The sequence below is a fragment of the Mastigoproctus giganteus genome, chromosome 9 (genome assembly GCF_048544385.1).
Source record: "Mastigoproctus giganteus isolate SK-2022 chromosome 9, ASM4854438v1, whole genome shotgun sequence".
Classification (NCBI taxonomy): domain Eukaryota; kingdom Metazoa; phylum Arthropoda; class Arachnida; order Uropygi; family Thelyphonidae; genus Mastigoproctus; species Mastigoproctus giganteus.
In genome coordinates this window covers 10,491,132-10,503,720 of record NC_143583.1, presented here as the reverse complement: position 1 = coordinate 10,503,720, position 12,589 = coordinate 10,491,132, and positions in this window count along the sequence as shown.

The window sequence follows — 12,589 nt, the reverse complement described above, 5'->3', positions numbered from 1 at the left end:
TCTGAAAGGTCAGGGAATTTTATCCTAAATAGCAAAAAGACCAGAAAAGCTAATTTTTATATATAATTAATTAATTTTTTTAACATCTGAAGTTCAACCAATTGCATAAAAGAATTATAATGAAATGTATCCTGTACATGAAAAAACCAGAAACATGGAATATCAGAAAAGTTCTCTGAAAAATGTGTAAGTTTGAAAACAGCTGTATTGGGTTTACTTCAAATCCCTATGCCACACTTATTTTAAAAGAGTATATTACAAGAGTATTTTTAATGTGATTTTTTTAAAGTATTTTAAATTTCTTGTGTGTATGGGGAAATAAATTGATTTAGTTTCTAATTGAATACTTAAAAAGTGAGAAAGTAATGGGTGCTTTCACTTGTTGTACATAACTTTCATGAGGCAGCAAATGAGTTTGAAGGCAACAGTACTATCAGGCATGTTGCTCTTTGTTGAGTTTTGTATGTATGTATATCATATCTTATCAAGTCAGAAAAGTTGGAGGAGAAAGTAGTTGGGATTCAAATTTTAATGCCTAAGAGCACTGTGTAATGTGATCTATATATAATTCCATGTGCATCATCACCTGTAAGAAATAAAGCTTAGTGATGAAACCTTTTCATAAAAGAGAGAACGAGTGCATTATTTATGTTATTCATTTGTGGGAAAGGAAGAAACACTGACATACAGATTCAAATTCAGACGAATTTAACAATTTTAACATTGTACAAATATACAAGATATTTTAGTACAAACAAAAAATAACATTTTTGTCAAATTGTCTGGGGTTGATTCTTTCATACTGAATTTTAGTAAATAGCAGTGCTTCTTAATGTTCTTTAAGCTAACAAGCCATAACCCAAAGAACTTTTTTTGTATTTTAAAGCAAGATATATTACTCTGCAATTTCTTTGAACAGTGCTGAGGTTTATAGAACTTGTTAATTGCTGTATGCATTCTGTTAATGTCATCCCTGCGTGGAATTTGTTAATTATTTTTAGAGTTTTCATTTAATTCTGCATAGGATGGAATTATAACTACTACAATGCTCTTAGTTAAGAAGCATATTGAATCTAAGGCAGTGCATCCAGTTGACATGGATGACGAGTGCAATGTTGAGTCAGTGTGGTGTGGTATAAGCACTGGGAAAATAAAATTGAGTGCATTAAGAATCTGCAGGTAAAAGGCCCACTGGGTGGCAGCAGTGACTGTGTACTAATGTGGAATTTAATTAAAGGCATAACTACTGTCAAGTGAAAAGGGAAAGGCTTTTGCTTTTGTAAGGGTGGCTACAGTAGTCTCAAAGAGTTTTTAAATTCTGTACAGTGGGACCAACAGAAAATTCTAAATGGGAACTACTAGGCTTTTCATACCAGTGAAGAAATACTGTTCATGCTTAGACCTAAATGGACGTCAAATGAACTGAAACATGTGATAGAGAAGAAAAGTGCATGGGATACATATAAATTATCAGGTAAAAGAGAAGCCAATGATGGATATAAATTAGTCTGTAATAAAGTCACAAAAGAGGTTAGGCAAGCTAAGGCAGATTATAAGAAGTCTCTGGCAATGAAAAACAGCAAAGACTTCTATGCTTGCATTAACAATAGAAGGAAGGGGTTGAATCATATTGGGCCACTTCAGGATTATGGGTTAACTTTTAATGACCCTGCTCAGGTTACGGACAAATTGAATAGGTATTTTGAATCTCCATTCACACACAAGGAAGGAATTCTTTAGGGAAGGGGATGCCAGAAGTTTAACAAACTTTAATGAGGGGCTAACTGACTTTGTGATAACTGAAAGGAATGTGGAGAAGAAATTGTTGAAGATGGACATAAAAAAGGCACCTGGGGTGAATGGAATCTATCCAATTATATTAAGGGAGGCAGCATAGGAAGTAAGTAAACCCTTAGCCCACTACCCACTTTATTTAGTCATACTAATTTGTCCAATCCTTTAAATTTAATCAAACTACCTGCTTCCACAACTCAGGTGGAAATACACCAATGAGCCAAAACATTATGACCACCTACCTAATATAATTGTTGATCCTCTCCGTACAGCCAAAGCAGCTGTACGGGGAGGATCAACAATTATATTAGGTAGGTGGTCATAATTGTTGATCCTCTCCATACAGCCAAAGCAGCTCATACCTGGCAAGACATGGACGCTACAAGATTTTTAAATGTGTCTTGTGGTATCTGGTACCAGCAGACCCTTTAACTCCTGTAAGGTCCATGGTTGAGACGCTGCAAATCGTAGTTGCTGTTCCAACACAAACCACAGATGCTTGATGGAATTGATGTCTGGGGAATTTGGAGGCCAGGGCAATACCTTGAAGTCTTCCTCATGTTCCGCGAACCAGTCTCTAACAACCTGGGCAGTGTGGCATGGCACATTATCCTGCTGAAAGACAGCACCGCCAGAGGAGAAGACCGTTGCCATGAAAGGGTGTACCTGGTCAGCAATGATGTTTTGTTTGTTTGTTTATTTATTTGGTTTTTAGGAGCATTAGCAACTAAGGCCATATTGCTCCGGGATATGCGGTGGTCATTCCCTGACCTTTCCACATCCTCCGTATTTGGTGGTGACAGGCTCGAACCCTGGTCTAATCAAGAAACATGTGCTACGCACTGCTGCTCCTTCCCACCTGGCTACGGAGGTGCCACACGATGATGTTTAGGTAGGTCGTAGACATCAGAGTTCCTGCCACGTGGATGACTGGGCCCAGGGTATCTCAGCAGAACATCGCCCAAAGCATGACACTGCCACTGGCTTTTTTTGTCCCACGGTGCATTCAGGTGCCATCACTTCCCCAGGTAAATGGGGCACACATACCTGGCTGTCCACATGGTGCAACAGAAAGCATGATTCACCCGACCAGACAATCTACTTCCAATCACTCAAGGTCCATATCGATGCTCTCATGCCCATTGTAGGTGCTGTCACTGGTGAACCGTGGTTAGCATGGGGTGCTCGGAGTGGCCTGCGGCTACACAGCCCTATTTTCAGCAGGGTTCGATGTACTGTGTGTTGTAGCACATTTACTCTCGTCACCAGCATTCCAATTACCGGCTAGTTGCACCACAGTCTCCCTTCTGTTGCCACATACCATCCAGGAGCGCCTTTGCTCACCTCTAGCATTGATGAGCCGTGGTCGTCCAGCACCTCGCCGGCAGTTCATGGGTTTTCTCTCCTCGGACTACTTTTGGTAGGTACTAACCATGGCTGACTGAGTGCCGTTTCAGATATGCTCTGACCCAACCGTCTGGCCATTACAGTTTAGCCTTTGTCAAACTCGCTTAAGTCTACTGCCTTTCCCATATGAAGAGCACGAGTAACACACTAATTAACGGAGATCAGTATCAGGTGTTTTTTATACAGTGTCCATACCCGCGCACGTGCTGTAGTTCACCTGCAGTTGCTTTGATTGGCATAACGACTCGCTTGTCATAATGTTTTGGCCAATCGATGTATGTGTTCCAAAAATTAATCTGGTCCTTCAACCATTCTTTTTCCAGTTTAAATTCACGTACACTTGTTTGTCAGGCAAAATGTCTTTTTAAATCCTTGCTGTAATTGTCATTTAACTGTGTTCTTGTCAGGATGATTCTGCATTGCTTCAACCACTGGCCCCATTACTTTTTATGTTAACATTAGAAAAATATCCGAAGATTCAAAAAAAAGATTAGAAGAATCCTGAACAAACTTGACGGCAAATCTTCAGACCTTATTTAGTGCAAATGTGCAGTATTTGCGAAATTATTCTTTGGTTCTACAAAAAAAATCTTGAGAAACCATCGTAGTTCCCCCCCCCCCCACATTAATTTTTTTGTATGATTTTAGTATGATATTTCTTGAAACTTTGGAAATCCTTCAATCTTGGTTTTCTGGAGTATGTCTCAATATCAAACTATTTCTTTTCACCCACTTATAACGTTTTCTATGTACACAATAGTCTTCCTTCTTATTTGGATTCTCACCTTTCATCACAAAATAAGGACAGCATCCAATCTGTGTTTTGAATCTGAATTTGATAGCCTTTTTCTAAAAGAATGTTCTTATTTCAGACATCTCTTACTAGCTGAACAAACAACTTCTTTTGAGAAAAGAAACTTTGTGTGCACAATTGAGACATCTAAAAGCTAGAAAAACAACTTCTGCCACCAGTTATTTGATTTTCGACTGAATAAATAACTAGTACTGTAGTGATCATCTCTGTATTGATTATGAAATTCATTTTCAGTATTATATAGAAAACACATGTATGGTGTTTTGTCTTTGTGTGCTTTATCCTCTTTTTGAAAGCCAGTAGTCATACTTTTCAATTTTCTTTGCAGTCTTCATTTTCAATGGTAATCCTGGTGCTTGGTAATTAACTGTGTGGTACTACACTGACAGTGGTAGAGCGTGAAAAGGACCTGGGGGTAATTGTGCAAGCAGAAATGAAGTTTTCTGAGCAGTGCAGACCATCTGTAAGAGTAGCTCATGGTGTTTTATCAACATTAGCATTAATCCCTTCATGTTTCCCATAACAGTGCCTCTTTGGTGCATATTTAGTTCATGTCATGTTATTCTGCTAGTTGGATACTAGCAAAACATTGGCCATTGATTAAATGAAATCCACTACTCTCAATACTGTGAGGCAGTTTTTGGATGGTCTATTTTGGGTGGTGGCAAAAAAAAAAATCCTACCCATCTCTCTAATAATTTTTATCTAATTATTCCTTCATTTTGTTTAAGCTTCTCACTTCCACAATACCACATGGAAGTTTGTTCCAATAAACAATCTTTCTCTGGCTGAAATAAAATTTTTACACATCTAGCCTGATCCATCCCTTTTCAATTTGTTCTTTTATGTGCATTATCCAAGAAAGAGTAAGGATGCCAACAGAATTTATTTACTGAAGTGAAGCATAATTCTTGAGGAGAAGCCTGGTCTTATCAAGCTATCAGTAGTAGGCTTTCTAAAATAAAGCACAATAGCTGACATGTAACCTGTTTCTGAGTCAGATAAGATAAATGCACGAAGGCCCATCTTGTTGGCTTTTGAGGATTATAATAACATGTGCATGAAATTCTACCTTTGAAAACCAACAGTAGTTTTGTCTAATGTAATATTCCTTCCTAGGATGAAATATAAAGTGTTTCATTGAGATAACTGAAAATATTTTATACTCTTGACCCTCCCCCCCCTACTTTGAATTCCTTTTTTCTGTTTTGCTGGTGGGCACAGATGCAACAACTAAAATATCTGCAGAAATCTCTTCCTACAAAATGCAGTCTTGAAAAACAGAATCATGTCTGTCCATTCTTCAGACTAGTATCCATTTATATCAGTTTTTTTTTTTTTTTTTCCCCTGTTAACAGTGAAAAATGCTTTCAGTTATTCTGAATTAGAAAGTTCTGTCAGTTTCTTCTCATCAGATTCTGTCTGAAAAGCACTTTTTAGAAAGGCTTTTATATAATTTTTATGCCTTGTCCAAATACTTCACATTCTAATTCTTCACATTCGCTGGACAGTGCAGTGTCGAGTCAGTTTGGTGTGACATAAGCATTGGGAGATCAAAATTGAGAGTAGGAGTGTGCTATAGGCCTAATGACTCTGATGAGTATAATAAGAAACTGTTCGGAGAAATAGAGTGGGCCAGTAAATCAGAGAGTCTTATAATGGGGGATTTTAATTTCCCAGATATTGACTGGAATTTGGGGGCTGGTCACTCACACAGTAGCAAGGCTTTTGTGGATTTATTGGATGATTGTTTTCTACATCAGCATGTTCGGGAGGCAACTAGAGGGAGTAATACTCTTGATTTGATTATCAGTAGTGATTCTTCATGCATTAAGAATCTGCAGATAAATGAACCACTTGGTGGCAGTGATCACAGTGTGCTGAAGTGGGAGTTACTCAAAGAGGTAACTACCATTAGGGGTAAAGGGAAGGGGTATTGCTTTCGTAAAGGCGACTACAATGGACTGAGACAGTATTTAAATTCTATACAGTGGGATCAACTGATGATATTGCCAACAGCAAATTCAAAATGGGAAGCATTCAAAGAACTTATCGTGGAAGCTACTAGGCTTTACATACCAACTAAGAAATATTGTTCAAGGTTTAGGCCTAAATGGTTGTCAGATGAACTAATGAGGCATATGGCAGAGAAGAAAAATGCATGGGATACATACAAATTAACACGTGACACGGACGCCTATGATAGATACAAGTTGATCTGTAACCAAGTTACAAAGGAGGTTAGGCAGGCGAAGGCAGATTACGAGAGATCCTTGGCAAGGGATGCGAAGAAAAACAGCAAAGAGTTCTTTACTTATGTAAACTCTAGAAGGAAGGGGATGAATCAGATTGGTCCACTTGAGATCGATGGGTCAACTGTTGATGACCCTGCTCGGGTAGCTAACAAACTAAATGAATATTTTGCATCGACATTCACACATGAGGAGTTATTCAGCGAGGGGAATGCCAGAGGTGTATTCAACTCTAGCAGTAAGCTAGAGAATCTTGTAATAACTGAGAGCAAAGTGGAGGAGAAATTGTTGAAGATAAACACAAGAAAGGCACCTGGGGTGGATGGGATCTATCCAGTTATATTAAAGGAGGCAGCAAAGGAGGTAAGCAAACCCTTAGCCATAATTATGAGAGCTTCCTTGGACTCAGGGGAGGTACCCATTGACTGGAGATGTGCAAATGTGACCCCAATTCACAAAGGGGGATCAAAGGCTGACACAAGTAATTATAGACCTGTGAGTTTAACTTCTGTTCCCGGAAAATTAATGGAGGCACTGGTGAAAGAAGCACTGCAGGATCATCTAGACAAGACTTCAGTTATAGCTAGGACACAGCATGGTTTTGTTAAGGGGAAGTCTTGCCTGACCAATTTGATTGGATACTATGATGCAGTCACAAAAGAACTGGATGCAGGGAATAACTTTGATATTATATACTTGGATCTTAGAAAGGCTTTTGATACTGTTGCACATGGAAGACTGCTGCACAAATTGGAGCAGTGTGGCATTGGAGGCAAGTTGCTGCTATGGATAAAGGGGTGGTTGAGGGGGAGAAGACAGAGAGTGGTAATCAATGGACACTGCTCATCGTGGACTAATGTTATTAGTGGAGTCCCTCAGGGTTCAGTATTGGGGCCTTTATTGTTTTCTGTATTTATAAATGATATTGATGATGGTATATCAGGCTTAATGTCCAAGTTTGCAGACGATACGAAGGTTGGCAGGGTTGTCAAGGACACTACTGACACTATGCTGCTGCAACAGGATTTGGAAAGGTTGAGCAGATGGGCTTCGAGGTGGCAAATGAAGTTTAACATTGACAAATGTAAAGTACTACATATGGGAAACAGCAACCCCAGAGCAACGTATCAACTCTGTGGTACTACACTGACAGTGGTAGAGAATGAAAGGGACCTGGGGGTGGTGGTGCAGGCAGATATGAAGTTCTCTGAGCAGTGCAGACGAGCTGCAAGAGTAGCTCATGGTGTATTGTCAATGATATATAGGAATTTTTCTAGCAGGGATAAGGAGGTGATTATTCCCTTGTATAAGGCAATGGTCAGGCCACACCTAGAGTACTGTATACAGGCCTGGAGGCCTCATTTCAGGAAGGATGTAGAGCTGCTGGAACGAGTACAGAGAAGGGCAACTAGATTGGTGAATGGGACAAAGGGGTTCTCTTACGAAGAAAGGCTTAAGTTTTGCAAATTACAGTGTCTGGAAACTAGGCACCAGCGGGGTGATCTGATAGAGGTGTACAAAGCCTTGAATGGTTTGAGCATGCTCAATGCTGATGGGATTCTTCCTCTAGCTCAGAAAAATCACCTGAGAGGGCATAAATTCAAATTGAGGAAAGACAGATGTAGGATAGATGTGCGGAAATTTGCCTTTAGCCAGCGGGTGGTTGGTGGGTGGAACAGACTTCCATCCCTTGTCGTGGAAGTTGATAGCCTAAATAAGTTTAAGGCTCAGCTGGACAGGTATTTCGAACGAACAGAGGGGTGAAGTGGAAGTGGTTATTTTTATTTATTTATGTTACTTTTTTTTTTTTTTTTTTTTTGGCTGATGCTGCATAAGCTTGCTTTCTTGCATCAAATGCCTCTACTAATGCTAATGCTAATGCTAATACAGAATGTAAGATACTCTGACTCCTAAAAATACTTCTGCATACTGTTAACAATTGAATATAAACACCAGTCTAGTTTTTCAGATTATTTATAAAATATAAATATATGGCAGTACAATAATTTAGTCACCACAGTATGAAAACAAATTTAATAATTGGCAACATCCAATGTCGAACAGAAAGTGGAATTGCACGTTATGGCCATCACAACATCAGATGGAGCAGGTTAATACATATAATTACTCGTTGTCTGTGGATTTTCTTTCTTTGAATTAACTGATTGCTATTTATTTTTTCCCTTGGGGCATCTCTTACATGCTGATATATAAAGCAGCTGTCCAGCAGATCCAGAAATTCTCTGCTGCTGGGTGAGTCGCTAATTTACAAATTTCAGTCAGTTTCTAGGAAATTATGGTCCCTGATAATAAGACACTGATTTGCTGGTTCACTCTTGTCTGTAAAGATGTTCGTTAGGCTCATTATAGTTACTTTGTCTGTAATATGCACTGTCTGTAATATGCACTTACTATTATTTGTTTTCCCAATATTTATCTGATACCAGACTGTGACCGACTCAATATAGTTACTACTGGATCACCGTGCCTAGCAATTACAAAGCATAATTCCTCATCCTCCTCCCTTCTTTGGTTATATCTGCCCTTCCTGTATAATAAATACATGTTGTATTAACTATATTCAAATTCTGTATCTAGTATATCAGAACATTCCTGTTATTCATGCATTTGTTGATTGATTTAACTTTACTTCAAGAAATGTTTATTGTACCATATATATGTATGTCATACTGTAGTCCAGATTCATTAAGTGGAATACAAAACAGTAATTGCAGATGAATCAGTTTGTAATTTAGGCTAGCCCTCATTTCTGTATTCTGCAGTAATAATTGTACTCGTGCGCATTTTCTCCTAATTGGAATTGGGAAAGAAACCAGTTCCTACTTTAAAAAAAAAAACAAAAAAAAAACCCCATAATCTTAGCAGGAGATTGACTGTCATGTACCGAATAAAACAGTGGTATTTGTGAAAAAGCGAGAGGTGCCTATATGTTTGTAAATAGAGCAACTGAAATTTATTAGATATAGATAGATGACTTATTTTATTTTTTGCTTAAACAAAAATCATATTAAAAATAAAGAATTATAATTACACTAAACACTTTCTATTTCAAAACAATAATTCTGTTAATAAAATGAAACTACAGTTTTACAGTTCAGACTATTTGATACAGACATAAACATATCTTAGCTGCACTTAAACTAATATAAAGCTCACAGAAATGAAATGTATCATAAAGTGACTGAATGGGGGGTGGGGGAAGTGCAGTAATTGAGTGAATGGGAAAGTGAACATGAAGAAACATATTACAAGAAATTAGTAGCTCTCTTGAATTATTTTAATAATGCATTCTTAGTATATCTTCATTTTGGTCTGTGTAGAATCTTTGCTTTTTCCCCCCTCTCCCAGTAGGTTAATTTGGACAATGTTTATGGATGGTTTATGGATCGCATAGGAGAGCAGAGTTTTTGATCTTAATTATATTTTAAATAAATTTGTAAGTACAGATAACTGGTGTTATCTGTACTTTCCCATACTTACAAATTTCACATGGAATTAATTAATTACTTTTTTCCCCCCAAATTAATGATTCAAATCAGATTCCAGGGTTTGCTTTCAATCCTGTGGCCATGCTAGGTATTGGAACTAATTCCTTCTGTTGCTTGCATAAACAGTTACTAGTTGACTTATGTATATATGCCAAGTTTACTTGATGGAATTAAATGGTAAAAACAAGTTAAAAATTAAAGCAGCAATGCAAATAAGAGTCGGTTCGGTTCAGTTCAAGTATACTGAAGTATCTTATGCTAATGAATTTTCTTATTTTGTTTCTGTGAGCTTTGTAATGTACCACATATCTTACAATGTTAAAGAATATTTTGTAACATAATTCATTTGAATTCAAAGCTTCTGCCATGTACAAAAAAAAAATCTTTTTCTTCCTGATTGTTTTCATACCTTTGTATTGAGTGGTATTCCATTTGTTATATCATGGCTGTTGGTTCTTAAGTGACAACTAAATAAAGTGACAACTTTATTTACTGCTTTGTCATGGTGGTATAAGATAATTTTGGTGGTACATATAAATATTTCATGACCAGATGATTTGATTCTAGAAAGAAGAAAAACAATATAAACAGGATTCATTGTAAAGAAGAAGCATTTTTCTAAGTTTATATAAAAAAAATCTTTTCCTGGCAAAAAGAAATTTGGCTTTTATCGTTCATATTACAAAATTCTTAGGGAGATCTCATGTAACATTGCTTCACTTGGTGTGAAGTTATATTTAAAATCAGTGGTTAGCTGTGAATATTTTAACAATGGGCTCGCAGTTTTGCTAACTTTTTATTCTTCCATTTTTTTTACTACTAGGGAAATACATTTTTTTTTTTTTTTCATGATAAAATTTTAATATTGGGAATAAAAAAATAACATGAAATATTTCCCATATCACAAATAACATAAAAGACTAATACAAAACTTTCTATAATGTAAAAACAAATATTTCATTAAAAAAAAACAAACTGTTGTAGAAAGAGTACAAAAAAATCAGATTGCATGAAAAAAATTATTGCACAAATATTCAAGAAAAATTTATTCCAAAAACTGCCATATAGAATTTACTTCTATCTGTTGTCGATCTTCTGCTTTGCTCAATAGCTGAGCGATCATTACAGAGGAAAGATTTGACGTATCGGATCAAATTGAAGCAATGGTTATCCATTTAGATTTACCTCCATCATATCTTCAACGTGTTTAACTGCCAAAGATATTCTTTTTATTGTTATAATATTATTTGTTATGCTGAAAGTATATAGAAATGTAGCTGGTATATCCATGTTTTCTGCTGTGGTCACAGCATATCCAAAAATATCTTGAAATTCACTTTCTCATATTTCTTTGAGTTTTTTTTTGTCACTTTGCTTATTAATTGGTTATTGTTATTATTTGGTTTTTAGGAGCATTAGCAACTAAGGCCATATTGCTCCGAGGATATGCAGTGGTCATTCCTCTGACCTTTCCGCATCCTCCGTATTTGGTGGTTATGGGCTCGAACACCGGTCTAATCAAGAAGCGCATAATACGCACTGCCGCTCCTGCCCACCTGGCTACGGAGGCGCCTTTATTAATTGGGAAGAGTTACGTATGTAAAGCTTTTTAGCTTGCAATGCTTTATTTACATAGTCAGTATTATGAAGAATTTCATTCCATATAGCCAATCTGCAGTAAACTGGATAGTCTATTTGTAAAAGCAAACTTTGAGCTATACTGATAGTTTCTGCATTTGCAGATGTATCTTCAAAACTGCCATCATGTATCTGTATACAAGATGGATGACATCCTGCATCTATGTCTTTTAAGTGACATCTTCAAAGTATTCATTAAAATTTCCCAGCAATTAGTGGAACCAGAAAAAACAAAGTAAATATTCTTTGAACAATGCTAAAAAAACTTATCATTCCAGCCATTATTGACACCGCATGTACACCAAAAAATGTGCTGAACATGGTACAAATGTTGCAAATTATTTATTTTTGCCATTATATTTTAGAACATTTTCTTCACAGTGAATGCAGTTTCAAAATTTGCCAACATTTCATCTTTGGAAAGTTTAATATCTTAGTTGCCCTCATCCCCCCCCCCACTCCCTGACGTCGCTACTGTCATTAGTTCTTTGAATACTGTTCAAAATGTCGGAATCACTCAGATATTCAGCTACTGTGACCATGTAAACATAGGAGAAATTTACTGAAAAGCGTGGATCACTCACTTTTCCGAAAAACAGATGTCTGCTTGGAGGAGTAGAGGGGAACCACAACAAAGGTTGACCAGAGGCTATTATCAGGAATACGCCTTAATCTTCTGACTGGCTATTAAAAGCATATTGACTATCGCAACTTCTCAGTATGTGGGACAGTGGTTGGATAGGTTTTAGTGGGCACCACTAACAGTGCAGAACGGCAATCCCTTTAACCCTTAATTTGCGCTTTCCAATTGCCTGAAGGCCAGAGATGGGAACAATGTGTACAAAGTTAACTATCGTAATCTGTTCATTACATGGAAATATTCTTCATTCTATGGAAATTATTTTAAATATAATTACCAGGAGGAATTTTAAAAAAAATTCACTATAAAGAAGTTAGCATTAGCATTAGTAGAGGCATTTGATGCAAGAAAGCAAGCTTATGCAGCATCAGCCAAAAAAAAAAAAAAAAACCCACTTCCTCTTCACCCCTCTGTTCATTCAAAATACCTGTCCAGCTGAGCCTTAAACTTATTTAGGCTATCAACCTCCACTACAAGGGATGGAAGTTTGTTCCACCAACCAACCACCCGCTGGCTAAAGGCAAATTTCCGCACG